General features: G+C 41.6%; 1 long non-coding RNA gene and 1 pseudogene across 1 annotated transcript in view; both read left to right on the forward strand.

Annotated features, from left to right (window-relative positions):
• The first annotated feature begins 2,347 nt into the window (after nucleotides 1-2,347).
• Nucleotides 2,348-7,495, forward strand: LOC135967543 (putative zinc finger protein 705B; annotated as a pseudogene).
• Nucleotides 7,496-9,943: 2,448 nt separating this feature from the next.
• Nucleotides 9,944-16,782, forward strand: part of LOC135967345 (uncharacterized) — a 65,382-nt gene continuing 58,543 nt past the window's right edge. Inside the window, exons 1-2 of the long non-coding RNA XR_010581366.2 lie at nucleotides 9,944-10,010; nucleotides 16,091-16,264. This is a non-coding gene — a long non-coding RNA (uncharacterized lncRNA). The remainder of the gene's footprint in view (nucleotides 10,011-16,090; nucleotides 16,265-16,782) is intronic.

Below are 16,782 nucleotides of genomic sequence, written 5' to 3' on the forward strand. Positions count from 1 at the left end.
TAATGAAAATTTTAGACTCATAACATAAGTTTTAAAAAATTTCTCCTAAAGATTGCTTGTGTATGTATGTGTTTTGAAATATATTTAATCTCTATATCTTGAAATAGTTTTTATAGATTCCACACAAGAGTCCTTTAGGAAATAAGTGTGCTTTAATTTTCTTATAATATTTGTCCTTTTTTGTCCCTGGCACAGTCTGTATATGACCATTGAAATTACTTTTAGTTCATGTTTGGGTTATAATCACACACAGATATTCTCTAAAGTCCAAATCTTATTTTGATATTCGAGGAAGAGTTTACATGGTAATAGTATTAAGGGTTACAGCTGGTTTCACTGAAGCTTTGTAGGCATTCTCTATACCTTATTGTTTTGAAGGAATATCTGTTCTGCTTGAATTATAGACTACATAATACATGTACTGTCAGGTACATTCATGGAAGGGACAGGCAGATGGGGTCATATGTTACTGGAGTCTTGATGAACAGATGTAGGAAATAGTCCAAGGAATAAGAAAAAAGTTGATATTGAAAAGTGCTTGTTGAAGTCTGTAAATGTGCACTAAAATGTGGCAGTAAAAATAGACACAGTGAAGTTTGGGAACTGGGGTCTAAATCCTGGAGTCCCCAGAATCATCGAGAACCTTGGTTAGGGGAGTAATTTTGTAAAAAAGCAAGAAGAGGCAGTGACAAGGCAGAATATAATTAAAAGTATTCCTGTGTCATTTTCTAGTTTTGTAATTTTGTCATATTTGTCAAACTCTGTTGATCATTTATTAAACTGGTAAATAAACTATAATCAGCAGGGTTATTATAAGGGTTAAATAAGGAAATTTGTGTATATCTGTAAGCACAATGTCACAATTAATACAAAGCTACCCTTTTTATTTTTCCTGGATTTCATGTACAAATAGGTCAGTTAATTTTTTGTTTATGACACATAATTATCATTTGTACATAAAATATATTTCATTATTTTTATATTTTTAGCAGGGAAATAATACATGCATGTTTTCCCCCGTCTCAAACACATGCGTTCATATAAACATATCCATCTATATACCTACATATCTATGTATGAATATACACATGAACATCAGTATTTCTCAGCAAATATGTATCCTGATAATCAGAGATATTGCAACTAACAAAGACTAATATAAACCATGATTGCAAGAATTTTAGATACCACCTTAGTAAAATATCAGATTGAGCTGCTAAATTTCTCTCAGCCCTAAGGCATTTTGTATTTTCTGAGCATCCTAGAGGATTGTGACTGTATACACAGGACAAAAACACCATGACGCAGGGTACTGCTGCGAATTTCTGATGCGGGGGATTTTAAGGGCTAGATCAGCAGGATGGGAGTGTTGACCCTCCAAGTGAAATAAATTCCTGAGTTGATTATCCCCATCCTAAAACAGATTTTGTGTGTGTGTGTGTGTGTGTGTGTGTGTGTGTGTGTGTGTGTCTGTGTGATACAGAGTCTTGCTCTGTCGCCCTGGCTGGAGTGCAGTGTTAGGATCTCGGCTCACTGTAATTGCCTCCTGGGTTCAAGCAATTCTCCTGCTTCAGCCTCCTGAGTAGCTGGGATTACAGGCAAACACCACCATGCCCAGCTAATTTGTGTATTTTTAGTAGAAATGGAGTTTCACCATTTTGGCCAGGCTGGTCTCGAACTCCTGACCTCAGGTGATCCACCTGCTTTGGCCTCCCAAAGTACAGGGATTACAGGCGAGAGCAACCGCACTTGACCCTAAAACAGATTCTTACTTGATTGATTTCTGAGTTCCAAGGGGAAATACAAAAGTCAAAATTGAGAGAAAGTAAAAGTGGAGTAAGGTTTCAGAAGGCTGTGATTGGTGTTGGAGAAACATTGCTAGGGCATAAAGCTGGGATAATAAAATCTGAGAAATCCCACAGTGTTTATCTACAGGTGGAAATCATATTCCACATGTCGGCGGAGTCAGGAATCCCTGTATTTTAAAATCAGTGAGGGAATTGAATATCTGGACTTGTGTCAATTCACATACAAAACCCAGTGCTTTTGATGCTCTCATTCATAAGATATCTGTGTTCCTTCTTTGTCAGAAACCACAGTCATAGGCTTCCTAATTTTGACCATGGGAAAAGAGGAGAGGCCTCTGTGTGTTTGTGACTGTTGGTCAGGCTGTGGTGCAGGTGGTGTCACCCTTCAGTGAAGGTCTGGCTTTTCATCACAGGTTGGTCTGAAAATTATGTACAAGGCTGGTGTCTCACGTGTTCTTTCTCCAACCTCAGCTTTTCTTAGTGCCTGAAGCGTCTGCAAGTGGAAATCCAGAAGACAGAGAGAAACTGAGTTCTTGACAATGCATTCACTAGTGAGTGGGGGATGGCTCTTTGTACTGTAATTATACCCATATTGCTGGCAAATGGGCAGTTTTCTCCAGTTTGCATGGGTGTTTCATTTTTATTCTTTTTTTGTTTGTTTTTATGATGCAAAATCCACCCTGGCTGGGTGTTCCAAATGCAATCAGGAGACTTTCAGGTATCTGGCCTCCAATTAAGTTTTCTCAGGACTCTAGGTTGGGTATCATGTGTCAATGATTCCTAAATTATCAATATAATTTCTAATATTACACTACTTTATTCCAGCCCCTATGCAGGCTATTTACAAGAAATGACATGGAGGTCTCATTTATGTATTTCTTTTTCTTCTATCCATCCTATAACCTCATAGGGAAATAATTGACCCATTAACTGTCCCGTTGGCTGACATAGACTTAGGATGGTGATGAATGCAGGCAATAGAGATGCGTGAAGAGTAGAAGATCACAGCCCAATAATGAGGCTGATGTTCTAGCAGCTGAGTTCAATAAATCCCGTGTGATAGGCCTTGGGCAAGAGCTGCACAGTGTTGAGGAAAAAGGAGAGTTTGATAAAATATATTTATGCTTTTAAAAACTTTGCAAAAGGACAACTAAAGAAGTCATTATTATTCTTATCCCCATTCGTTTTGCCTTTTGATAATTAACATTTTTGCCTTCTGGTAACTGAAAGTAACATATAAGAAATACAATTACTTAATTATGGTTGCACACTCAGGAGAGGAATATAGTAGATATAGTACAATTTAGGGTTCTGTGGAAATGCTCTATAAGGGCTGGTTAGAAAAAAACAAAACAGTAAAGAGGCCTTTTTATCCTTGAACAAGCCAAGTGACAAGGTAAAGTTAAAAGAGAGGCAGTGATAACTGATGTTTGGGTTGATCAGAGAAAGTTGAGAACAGGAGGCTTCATATCACAGGAATCATCAGACTAAGACTTCCTCAGTATAGCAGCCTCAGCGGTCTTGTCTTGTGCGGCTGGACTGTCTTTAAGCCTTGTCATGAACACCTGAATTGCATAACATTAGAGTGACTATATGTATGAATTGAATCCTATATTCTGTGTAAAACTTGTTCAGTTCTGAAGAATGCTGGAGTCTGGTTCATCACTTTCTAATTTTTTAATGAATAAGGGACCAATGACCTGTATTTAATAAATATTTGCTAGCTAGGAAACATGTTTTCTATTACTTCTTTAGATTATTCAAAACACACAATAGGTCTTTTAACCATTTGATTGGGGAGAAACCTGTGTTTTATCTAGAGAAATAATTCATTTAATCACGGTCGTGTTTAAAAAGTAGTAAATCATGGTTATTTGCCTTGTGACAAATCTGTAATTTACTTGAAATTCATGGTAAATTTGTTTTATTTATGAAGGTTCAAGTGAAAATTTTATAATCAGTTATGTACAGGTGATTAACACATTACTAAAAAATATCTGGGCTATATTATGCCACATCTCATGCTATATTTCTTCATAGGAAAGTTTAATGGAGTAAGAGTGGGTATGTCTCTGTGAGTGAATTTGAAAGGCAGATACCAGCTTAGTATTGAGAATGAACTGGCTGGAACCTAAAACACTGAGTGTTCTGCATACCCAGCTCCTACCTATGTCATTTCAGCCTTCCTCTTCTGGACATTAAAAGGGATTCTCTGTCCAAACTAAAATGTCTGTGATGTTTTAGAACAAAGTGAATTTTGAAGATGTAGCTATTGACTTCACCCAGGAAGAGTGGGCCATGATGGACACATCCAAGAGAAAGCTGTACAGAGATGTAATGCTGGAAAACGTGTGTCACCTGGTGTCCCTCGGTGAGTCCCTCAACATTCACATACGTATGTGGACACACATTGACTCATTCATTCGATAAGTGTTGGAACAGCTTCCCCATATCTCACTCTAATCTCTTCTCTGATTCTCTCACAGATCTTATCTGAAAAAAATTTGAGCTCTCTAAATCTGTCTAAAGAAATATCTTTATTTTATTTTATTTTATTTTATTTTATTTTGTTTTATTTAGTGTGTCACGCAATTAGAATGTAATCTTGACAGGGATTTCATGGTTTCCTTGGTACTCAGTCTCTAATACTCAGAACAGACCTAGGAACTTAATGAATATTTTCAATGTATTAAATTAAATATTTTCTAAATAACTCTTCTGCTTCAGTCGCTATGCTTAGGCTGAGACCAATTAGTGAAAACAATAGCAATATCTTTTCTGTATAGAACACCAATTATTTTTGTAAATCGAATGTTTTTTTTGTTCTGCATGAGAATAATAATAAACATACTGTGCAGAGGTTTAATTAATCTCTTTCTGAAAAGACTGTGTATTATGCATTGTGTCTTGGAACTTAGGCATGGACTCAGCATTCATAGGTCCTGACTGTTTTGAATTTCCTTTTCCTGATGGACCTTTTGTTTGGATTTATTTTCTAGTCTCACGTTGGGTCAGAAAAATCCTGGGGAGTTTTCTGTGTTCTAGGTCTTGTGGCCTGAGCTGACCTTCACTGTTTTTATTCTTCCTCAGTAGCCTGCCTTACAGTTGGTGATAATGCACATTTATTGACAGTGAACTCAAAACACATGTACTGTTTCCACTAACAGGGTACAGATAAGCAAATCCTATATAACTTTGCAGCTGGAGCAAGGAAAAGAGCTCTGGTGGGAAGGAAGAGAATTTCTCCAAGGCCAGAATCTGGGTAAGGAACAAGGTCCTGTGCTCTAACAGGAGGAAGTGCTTTGTCAATGAATAATATCAGTCAAATATTAATTAGCAGTTTTATTAAATGAGTGGTAATTTCTAAAATGTAGGTTAAGCTACTGGAGCAGAATTCCTTAGATGTTATTATCATTTTGTTCATATGTCAGATGCTACTCTTGTGTCCTCTTGCCTTTTCTTTTACTTTCGGGAAAAGGATAATTCATGTACCTGTTGGGGTTAAACTGTCACATGCTGACCCTTTTCCCGATACCCCTGTGAAGACTATCCCTCTATTTACCTGCCTGATATCTCATCTCCATTTTATCTCTTTTCACATTTTAATTTTAAAGCACTTTTCTAATTGCTGACGCTGTACAATCTGTTTCTTCTATTGAAGTATTTTCTTCATTTGACACATTTGCCACATCTAAGTGTCAATTTTTGAAAAAAAGTAAAAGGGCCTTGGGGTTTTTCAAACAATTTTATTACCATAATACCAAGGTAACAATTTATTTTTCAATTATTTCAGACAAGGAAAGTGCCCTTAAGAAAAAACACACGATATTCATGCATCCTATCAGAAAAGCCGCATCCACCGGTATGACAATGGTGAGTTTTATAGCTGTGTACACCAGTCATCTAAGTTAAAGACCTGGTAATGGGTTAAGTTAGTAATGACGCACAGTCACCTGAGCGTAATTAGGCTGGCATTAAGGGCTTTCTAAGCAAAAAAAAATTTGATAGTTTGAATTCAGTGAATAAAGTGACCTGTGTTCTAAACCATAACATGAGATCTTTAAAATAGAACAAGTGCATATACATTGCTCATGTTCAGACTTTGAAAGATATTGATATCATCACAATCAATGGAATAACTCTGCAGTTGGGATCTTACAAAAGAGAAAATATCTGTGTCTGCAGGAGACAATGTGTACGCAAGTGTCAATCGAGAAAAGTGACGAGACAAGTCCCAATCATTTTAGGAGATTTATTTGCCAGAGTTAAGGACATGTACCTGGGGGACAGGTGTATACCTTTCTCCAAAGATGATTTTCTCTAAATTTAAAGGGGGAAAGGGTGGGATATTGAGAAGTACACAATTTTCATGTAAAAGGTGCGTAGAAAAAAATATTCATGCATTTTTCTGGCTCAGTGAATCTGGATTTTTTTTACATAAGATGACATAAACAAATGAGGCAGAGGAATAATGCAGGAGAGCTGCATTTTATATAAGACAACATAGGCAAAATGGGGCAGGGAAACAATCGGATATGCATTTGTGTCTGGTGAACTGGGGATGACTGTGCCTATAAAGACAAGCTGTCAGTTTGCATTGCCATGGTGTAACTTTAACAGCTCATGAGGAATTTCCTTGTGGGCAAAATATGGGGGAGGCATGTAGCTTTTCATCTTGTAGCCATACTATTTAGGAACCAGAAGGAGGAGGCAGGTTTGTGTGACCCTGTTCCCAGCTCGATTTTTCCCTTTGGTTCAATGAGTTTGGGGTGCCAAAATTTAATTTCCTTTCACACAAGTGACATTGGAAAGATTTCAACTGGGCTCTACCACTGAATAGTTGGTCTAGAATTCAAAGGTGGTGAAATGAATGTATAGATGTATGTTGGTAAATCATTAAGAGCTTTTAATCTTTGTCCCTAAAGGAGAACTCTCTCATTCTGGAGGATCCCTTTGAATGTAATGATTTGGGAGAAGATTGCACTCACAGTTCCACAATGACTCAGCGTTTGTTAACTCAGAGTGGAAAGAAACCCTACATCAGCAAACAGTGTGGAAAATCCCTTAGTAATCAGTTGTTCTTTAAACCACATAAACAAATTCATACTAAAGGTAAATCATATCAATGTAATATATGTGAAAAGGCCTATACTAATTACTTTCACCTTAGATGGCACATGACTCACACTGGAGAGAGGCCATATGCATGTCATCTATGTGGAAAATCCTTCACTCAGTGTTCTCACCTTAGAAGACATGAGAAAACTCACACGGGAGAGAGACTGTAGAAGTGTCATCAGTGTGGGAAAGGCTTTATTCAAACCTTTAATCTTCGAAGACATGAGAGAACTCACCTTGGATAAAAGCGTTATGAATGTGATAAAAGTGGGAAGGTCTTCAGTCAAACCTCTGGCTTTAGAGGACACACAAGAATTCACACTGAAGAGAAACCACATGCTTGTCTTCTATGTGGGAAAGCCTTCAGTCTATCTTCTGACCTTAGATGATATGAGAGAACACGCACTGGAGAAAAGCCATATGAATGCCATTTATGTGGGAAAGCCTTCAGTCAGTGTACTAATCTTAAATAACATCAGAAAATTCACCCTGGAGAGAAAATGATAAATGTCTTCAGAACATATTCTGACTTTAGATGACATGGTGTTAGGAATGACGAATGTAAGGAATATGGAAGAGACTTCAGCTGCAGTTGTAACATCTAAACATGCCAAAGGACTCACATTTTGAAGAATTACTATAATCAACATGGACGTTACTTCAGTTACCTTTATTCTTCAGTCCACATCAATAAATTCATATGGAAGAGAAATTGTACGACATATATGTGCCAAAGGCTTGTTAGTGATCTGATCATAAATGACACGAGAGAGCTGAAACTGTCAACATAATAAACTAAAAGTCTTCAGCAACAGTTTTAATAACTTAAAACGTGTGGGACTTTCAGGTAGAGAATCTCTAGCTCTGCGTTCAGTGTGAAAATGTATTTATGTGCAATTTGTTGTCAAATAACATAAGAAAACTTTACTTGGATGAACCCTTTATTTGTATTTTCTGAGAATAAACATTCAGCCAAGCACTAGGCTTGATGTTCACAAGAAAACACAGTGATAAAATGCTGCTAAAATGGAAAATAAGAGAGGAAATCCTTTATAAGCTAAATAAGAAGGGAAAGTCTTTCCAAGGGCAATGAATTCTCTTGGAATACCAAACACTTCTTACTGGAGAAGTTATGCCTTGAAAAATCAAGAGAAATCCTTTCTTCACAGAGTAACGCTTGTGGCACATGTGAGATTTCACACTGGACAAAACACGGTTAGCATCTTGAAAGGAGAAGATTCTTTAGGGGTAATTCATTTCTTAGTTAACATTAAGTTTCTCACATTGAGGAGCTATTAAAATTGAAAATCACTATGGAGAAACCTGATAGGTTTCTCATCAGAAAAGTGAGTCAAGAAGGTGGACCTCTAGAAAAAACTCTTAACACATAGTTTGGCAAAATAATTCAGAAATTTGAGAAAATGTCTATTCATAAAAATGCAGCACATAAACGTATAATAGCAAAGTGACCTGGGCATAAATTGAATGCAGAATTATATATGAAATCTCATTAAACATTTCCAAAATATCAATACTTACAAATATTCAAAGAATACAATCGGTTGTTGGAAAAACTTAGTGTGTTGGTAAAGTCCTTCTTTCATTTATGCAGCCCTAACAAATTGATTTGCATCTGCACTCCTCGGATTATGGGTCGAGATTCTACCCCAACTTCTGAGTCTCCCCAGTCTTCAACGGCGCTTTCCTCACAGCTCACCTCCCTTTACTTCCATGTCCACTAAAACCACTTGTTTCCATCCAACCCTGGAACTGACACATCAGGGATCTTCAGCCCCACTTGCCAGATTTCTCAGCGTGTCATTGCATAGATTTAGCAAGGAAACGGAGGCTGGATCAAAGACACCTAGTATATGCATTTGGGTGTCCCCAGCCTTTGCCTCTGTCTCTGAGTAGTTACCTGGGATCAGAGAATAAGGCAGCCCTACTCTTCTATCCCTCAGAAATCTCTTGAAATTTTGTCCCTGAAGCCTCTCTAAGTGGAGGTAGCAGTTCATCTAATGACACCCCAGAGTTTACTCAGGTAAGTCCTGAGTTATTACACAGAGACAGACACAGCTGTGTTCCTTTTACTTCTGTCCAGAAGGTAAAACACCAGCATGCTAAAACAGCCGAACCTGTCAGCCGCCATGCAAGCCTTTCCTATATTTGATTCAATGTACTTTTCCAGAAGCAAAATGAAAGTTCTCACAGACGGGGCCTCCTCTGCCTTGTCCTCAGAATTGGAAAATGTATTGTCCATCAAGGAGCCTCAGTACTGAACCTAAAACTCAAGAGAAAACGTTTCCTGAATAATAAGTGGGATGATGACTTGAAATCTTGCAAAACTGGTACAATCTTAATACGATAGGCCTTACTAAGGCTAAATGGCCTTATCCATGGTTGAAATTGACACATCATTATATTTAAAAATCTCCACAAGTGATTGATTTTACTCAGCAGCCAGGGTTTATGTCAAGTGTGAGGATAACGAGCAAGAAATTCGAGCCCTTGGCAAACTGGTTGGAGAGGCAAGGATTGTGTCCAGGTAGAGCTCATAACATTATTTATTGTTTAATCTATTTAATTAAATATGTAATTTACCCTCAAACTGTGGCTGACATTCTATGTAGTCCTGAGCCACATTAAGATGTACTATTTGTGCTGTGAAATTCTACGAGATTTGACAAATGCATGGTGGCAATTCTCCAGCATTAAAGCATAACACAGAATGCTTCTCTTATTCAAGCTCTTCTTCCCTTCACATAGAGGGAATCAATCGACTTTTGTATACTAACTTTCGAATTTGTTTCTTTATTCCCATCTTCTTTAATTAAAGCACAAGATATCGTACTCAATTTCCATTTGATCTTCCAAAAGAAAGGTATTGAATAATCCATACCTGAATTTCATTGATTCAGACTCAGGTCCACCGCTAAGCAGTAAAGGCCAAACGTCCTGTGCTGCCACCTCATGGCCGGCAAAGGGCAATGAAACCCATCGGTCCGGCCATGCAGGGCGCATGCGCGGTCTGCTTGCCGCGGCGAGCCGGGTCTCCAGGGAGGACCTGAGTTTTCTTTACCCAGGGTGAGGAAGGCGCCGCCGCCCTGGCTTTGGGGCTGGGGCCTCTGGGGAGGTTCCGGGTGGGGGCGTTGAAGAGGCAGCTCTTTTTGCAAGGCCCAAGATGGCGGGCCCTGCACAGGCCGCGCTGTTCCGCGCCCTCAGGGCGTCAGTATCCCGTTGGGGCAGGATGCCCCCGCTGGGCCCGGAGCATCCTTGGCGCTGCCCTCGCAGAGCCGCGCTGAGGTTGAGGTGGCGCGGGGGGCCCGGGCTCCGCGAGGAGCGGCGGCAGCGAGGGCTGGAGGACCCGGGCTCCGGGGCTCCGGGGCGTCTGGCCTGGGTGGGACTGAGCCCATCCAGGGACTGGGACTCCCGAGTTCTGGTGCGGGTGGATCCTGGGCAGGCTCAGGACCAAGTCCCTCTCCTTCCACCAAGGAGCGCCCAGAGGCCGGCGGGAGCTCCAGGTTCACCTCCTCCTCCTTCACGTGTTTACTTTTCCTTTATTTCTGGAAGGCCAGAAATTGGCGCCATCCTTCACATCAGTGAATCGGGACCCTAACACCCATTACCTCAGGTTTATTGTTATTGCCATTAACAGTGTTGGTGGCATTATCACTAAGATCATCATTGTTGTTATTGTCATTCATGATTATTAGCAGGTGTGTTCATCATTTTGTCTCACTATGCTTTTTTTTTTTTTTTGTGATTGGTTTTGTATGACGTTGAATTGAACTTCTCTAATCTTGACTAGTGTTGTCAGATTCCTGAAGAGCATTCCGGAGGACAACCCCTGCCTTTAGTGCAGACACAGAATTTCGTGGGCACAGGAGAGCACCTAGAATATTCCCCTTTCATTGCACAGCAACTTTGGGAAATGGTGGCTGCCTGGCTCTGAGATGAGGTGGAAAAGACCGGATACTGGGGCAAGCGATATCACCTCCACTGGTGTTTTTATGAAGCCAAGTGCACTGTCTCCCACGTAGACTTAGAATAAAATCTGATGGCTCTAAAAGGCCATGTTTGCCCTTCCTGGACTTCCTGGGAGCCTTTAAATCTTGTGTGGTTCCTAGAGTGGCTAGGTTGCCATATCTGTGCCTCGTATGGCAGCACCAGTCTTTTCTGGGCCAACAAGGGCACTTAGAATGTTTCCAGAAGCTCAGGCATGCTGTCTCTGTTCCACCCTTCTGTTCAATGGCAATTCACTGGGTCCCTGGCTGACATAGAACGTCCTGCAGAGGGATGGGTTTGGGTGACTTCCTGGCCAGCCTTTCCAGGCAGTTATCTTTGAGAAACTTGAAGAGACTCACAGAAGCCATTCACTGGTATTTCATGACTGCAAGTGGGGTTTCTGGTTCCTTGAGTTTACTTAGAATATTTGAATGGCTCTGAATGGCCAAGAAACCCTCTCTGGTCTTGGAAGCTGCCAAAAGCTATTACTGGGCCTTGGAAGAGTCTTTAAAATTTTTCCAGGTACAGCTGAGAATAGGAAACTTTTCCAGGTCTAGCCCAACCAGCTCAGGTCGAGTCCTGAAAAACTGGTGGGTATTGGGGGAGCTCATCTTATGAAAGAGCAATTGGTGGCAAAGCTGGGTCTCCAGGACAGCTGTGTGTGTATATGTCTGCAGAGCATGCCTTGTGGTCATCTTTAGTAACTGAACACCATTTGTGAATGGATAAACTATATTCCTTGCTGTACAATAATGAAAAATCCATACTAACAATGGTACTAATAAAAATATTGATGAATATTAACAGGAATGATGATCATCATGATACTAGCACTAGTGGTTATAATACTGATAATAATACTAACCCTATGGACTTGGGACATATGAGTTTTCCCTAAGTGGATAATAGGCATAAATATTTGGTGGTGTAGGGTTATTTCAAGTCCCAGAAAGCAAGGATGAGCATCTAGAACGAGAAGAAAAACAATCTGGAGGTTGGCATGTGCACACCTGGGGACTCCTGTGTTAACTTCTGCTGTTTCAGCCTAAGAGGGAATGTTAATATAACCCTGGTCCTGCAACACCATGCTGACCAACACCTACCAGCTTTCAGGAGATAAGATAGCTGGCTGATGGGGCAGGGATCCAGAGAAGATACGTGTCCAGACCCGTACATGTTGCCCAGCGGCAGAGTTCATGACAAGCAAAAAACCCCAGGACAATGTCATTCCCAGCCACCTGACTGTCATCTGCTCTTTCATGGTCCCTCTCTACTGGTACCTCTAGGCACTGGCATGTCCTCCAGAGGCTGTAGGAGGGCATCATACTCAGTACTCTCCCACCTGCAGGAGGCAAGAAAGATGGAAAGAGCTAAATACCATGGCTTCTGGGTTCTTTTTGGTGGGCATGGCATATTTTGCATTTGCTTTACTAATGGTGGAACCCAGTCAGTGATTTGCAATACAGCTCTGTATGACTCTGGACACCTGTAGAGATTTTGACAATTTCCAGAAGGTCACAAGTTCTTGGAGGACTTTTTCACAAGTTCTTTGACTGAAAAAGTGGCTCAAAGAACTACTGTACTGACTTAGAAAATGTTGCAGAGGCTGGGTGCGGTGGCTCATGCCTGTAATACCAGCACTTTGGAAGGCCAAGGCGGGCAGATTTCGAGGCCAGGAGTTTGAGACCAGCCTGAAACCCCGTCTCTACTAAAAATTCAAAAATTAGGCAGGCGTGGTGGCATGCACCTGTAACCCAGCTACTCAGGAGGCTGAGGCGGGAGAATCGCTTGAACCTGGGAGTCGGAGGTTGCAGTGAGCCAAGATTGTGCCACTGGACTCCAGCCTGGGCGACAGTGTGAGACTCTATCAAAAAAAAAAAAAAAAAGAAGAAGAAGAAGAAAAAGAAAATGTTGCAGAGACTCTGGTGAACAGGTAGTCCCTCTCCTGCCACTCCAGGTAAAAGTTTCTTGGCCACAAACCTGATTTAGCGGTATCCCTTCATCTTAGGTGAGTAACAGAAAGCCATTCATGACCTATCCAAGCACGGAGGGGGAATTTGACTTGGAAAACTTTTAGGTGGACTAGTTGGTGAAAGAAAGTGCATTCTAGGGCTCACAGGCCTACACATAGAGTTCCTAGCACATAAAGCATATGTATGAATTCTTTCTGAGCCCATGGCAAGACCAGGGTGCACTTCATCCATCTCCTATGCTGGTATGAATAGGTACTTGCCCGAAAAAGAAAAGAATAAGTCAGGAAGCCCATTCTTCTACAGGACACCAGCTGGTACAGTAGGAGTCTTGGGGTTGCTGTGGTATGTATGTTTTCAGGTTGTCTTTTAATCATCTTCAGCAAATTCAACAGTCTTCAGAACATAAAAAATATTATTCAGCATTGCATAATAACTACCACAAATCTATCCATGATAAAGAACTGTACCCACATAATAATAACATTAATAGCAATCACAATGGTGTGATATAAATGTCATTTTAATGAAGAGAATAATAAAAAAGCAGATATTTAAGAGCATATTCCTGTAAGCCTGTGACATTGTTCCCATATGAGCCCTCATGTTATTGATTACAGGGAGAGGCTTGGGGCTGCATCTTGAAATATCTTCTATGATGGCAAAGAAGAGTGGCAGTAGGGAGAATAATTCTGAGCCACACGAGGGCTTGGGCAAAAGTGGAGATGCCTGTGCCACGTGGAAATATATTACAAATGGACTATGGAAAAGGGTCTGGCCAGAGTCCTGCCTGACACAGGTCATACAAAAGCTTTCAGTAGTTCGCCCCAAGAAATGGCTGGTCCAGGCTGTAGATGAGAAGCACTGGGCAGACAGATCCACACCCGCTTCCTGAGTCTCAGAAGTCTGGTGTGCATCGAACATTAAGCCCCCAAGCCTACTGAGACTTCACCTCCTGGCTGGTCTTCTACCATCTGATTCTTGAGCCCCATCACGTAAGTGCCATCTCCATACTGGAATTGCTGACAATGTCTGATGGAGGGTTTCACCCTGGGTACTCAGTACCAGCAATGGATGAAATACCAGAAGGGAGGCTCCAGGGCTTCCATAGAAGACACATTCTAAAGTTGCTCGGGTGATCAAATGGTCATCTCATAGATTTTCAGCAGAACTGCAGCATTTTGTGAATACCTGAGTGAATGCAGAAAGTATCCAGACGCATGGGCATTCTAGGAAGCTCCCTGTGTAAATCAAATACAAGGAATATCTACTTCTGGGCTCAAAAGCTAACTTAGATAATAAGAAAAGTGAGATGCTGGCAGAAGGCAAATAACTCCACTTCAGTTCCTGAGAGAAAAATGGTTCTGTAACCTCTGAGTTTATTTAGAAAAAGTTTGGAGCCTCAGGAAGACCAAGTATATCATTCCTGATGTTTCCAGGGCAGATTGGACTGCTTAGGCCTCTGGGACTATTCTAAGTCCTCTCAGGTTTCCATGGGAAACCGTAACTCTACTCCTAGAGCTCACACCACCCCCGAGCAAGCTGATTGTTTTCTAAATACTCCAAGGAAGTCCACCCAGGGTATGCCTGTATTGGTGAGTTTCACCTTGGACTGGCAGGAGAACTCTGAGAATGATACATCCTGACTTCACTTGATAAAGGTAGGGGAGCCACAAAGTCCAGATCTGGAGAGCACCTGAAACACCAGATGGCAGAAGGACAGTAAGGAGGTGAAGTCAGCTATGGAGTTGGAGCTTCATGTTTAATGCATGTAGGATTCTGAGTTCCAGGACTGATGGGCTGGTGGGGATGAGATACATGTCTTCTTTGCAGGGAGCCAGGCCAAACCAGCCATCTGGTTGCACTACTGAAAGCTTTTGTGTGCCCAGTGGTAGGCAAGACACAAGCCAAACTCTCTTCACCTCTGGCTGGTAGTCCTTGACTAGAGAGGTTTGCACACAAGTGGTCCTATTAGCCCATGCTCTCCTGTGGCTTGCTTTCCTTTCACCTGTTTCTCATGTTTGCCGTCATGGAACACATTTCATAGTGAAATTCTTTGACTCTGACTCCAAATTACACAAGGAGGACCCAATTTGTGAACTTTTCATATATTTAGGAGAATCTCCACATTGATTTTTGTATCCTTATGTTCATATTGTCACCAGTATTAAAATTCTTACTATTTAGGTCATTGCATTCACTATCATAATTATTAAATATTTTTCATTTATCATTTATTTTTATTGGTTAATTTTTGTGGCAGCTGTTATACAACAATCACTAGAGTTTCTCTATTCATGAAAGATGTCCACGTTAATGGAGGTAACTAGGAGTGTTACTTTACAGGTATGTAAACACAGATAATCTTGGCTGAACTGCGGCTATATTGTCTGGTGTCCCTTTGAAGGTGAAGCCTCTTGTGTTATTCTAAGTGACCTCTGGAGACAGAAACTGTCTCATAATTGCAGGGACGACTTGAGAAGGCATCCTGAGCCTATGCAGAAATGCAGAAGCACTTCCATGATCTAAGCAACCTATGTGAAGGCCTGAAAGCCAAAGCAAAGCTGTCCAACAAAAAGTTTTCCTAGTAACACTGGAGGTCCATCAGTCACTTCTCCTGGTCTGAATGCCAGAAATGTCCTCCATGGTTCTTGTGAGGGTCCAGATCTTTTCAAAATCACCTCAGGAGCCACAAAACCACTCCATCCTACCTGAAATTGCAGAATGACTCTTCTTTTGACCAGAGTCTCAAAAATATATTCATTGATAGTGTTGATTCCTGGGAGCCGCCATTGCTTGCAAAAGATGTGCCAGAGACTAGACATTTTCTGTCTCCTCACTTGTCCGGGGAAGACTGAAGTTTTTCTGAAACCCAGAAATGGGAATCTGACCCTCTGAGCAGCCCCAGGATTTTCTAAGTCTTCCAAGCAGAGTGGAAGTTCTGGTGAGGACCCATTGTACCCCCGATGGTCTGGAATCACATAGGATGATGCGTTTAAACAACTCTATGTGGAGATATATTTTCTGAGATATTCCAAGGAGGAGGGACACAACTGGACCAGATGTTAAAAGGGCAGCTGAGCATTAAGTGCCTATGTAGTGTTTGCAGCTTAATGTCCCATGCAGAAGGGGACTCTGGGCTCTTGTGTTAGAATTCAGTGTAATTCTGGGGTCCTGCTTTTCTTCCAGGAAATCCCACTTCCATCTGGATGTCTGGATGAACTACTGAAAGCCACTGAGTGTCCTGCAGCAGGTGAACTGTGGCCAGAGCCCAAGGATGAAGGGGGCTCCTTCCGTCTGTGACTGTGAAGAGGAAGCCTGAGGTATAGCAGACCCAGGCCCCAGAAGGATGGAAAAAATGAGGTAGGGAGTGAGGGGACCTCAGAGGAAGACTGAGGTCTGCAGAATCCCAGGGTCAAGGAGACAGTGCGGTGTCGTGGTGGTGTCCTTGATATTCGAAGAGGGGCGATAATCCATCTCCTGAGCAAAAGCTTCATATGGGGTGAGGAGGGGAGAAGTAAACAGAGAGGAAGCAGGGAAGGCCAAGACAGCGACCAGCCTTAGAGCAATTTTAACCAGAAATGGACACAGACCCTGGACCCCATCGCGGGGTTGCAGGCCAAGGACCGTCTCTAGGCGATGCATAGCTACCTTGTGGGGTTAGTGGGAGTAGGCATTGTGACGTCTGCAGGGGTGTGGAAGGCTGGGCGACGGGAGCAGCTTACTGGGCTGGACCAGAAATACTGAACTTCTTTTCCATCAGTGAAATCCACTTCTGGGTCAGAAAAACTGCAAGTTCTGGAGGGGCAGGGCCTAGGAGGAGGTCAGGGCCTGAGTCTTCCTGGTTTGACCCCCCTACCCCCTGTGTTTCTGGGTCTGTC

Source organism: Macaca fascicularis, chromosome 15 (genome assembly GCF_037993035.2).
Source record: "Macaca fascicularis isolate 582-1 chromosome 15, T2T-MFA8v1.1".
Taxonomy (NCBI): domain Eukaryota; kingdom Metazoa; phylum Chordata; class Mammalia; order Primates; family Cercopithecidae; genus Macaca; species Macaca fascicularis.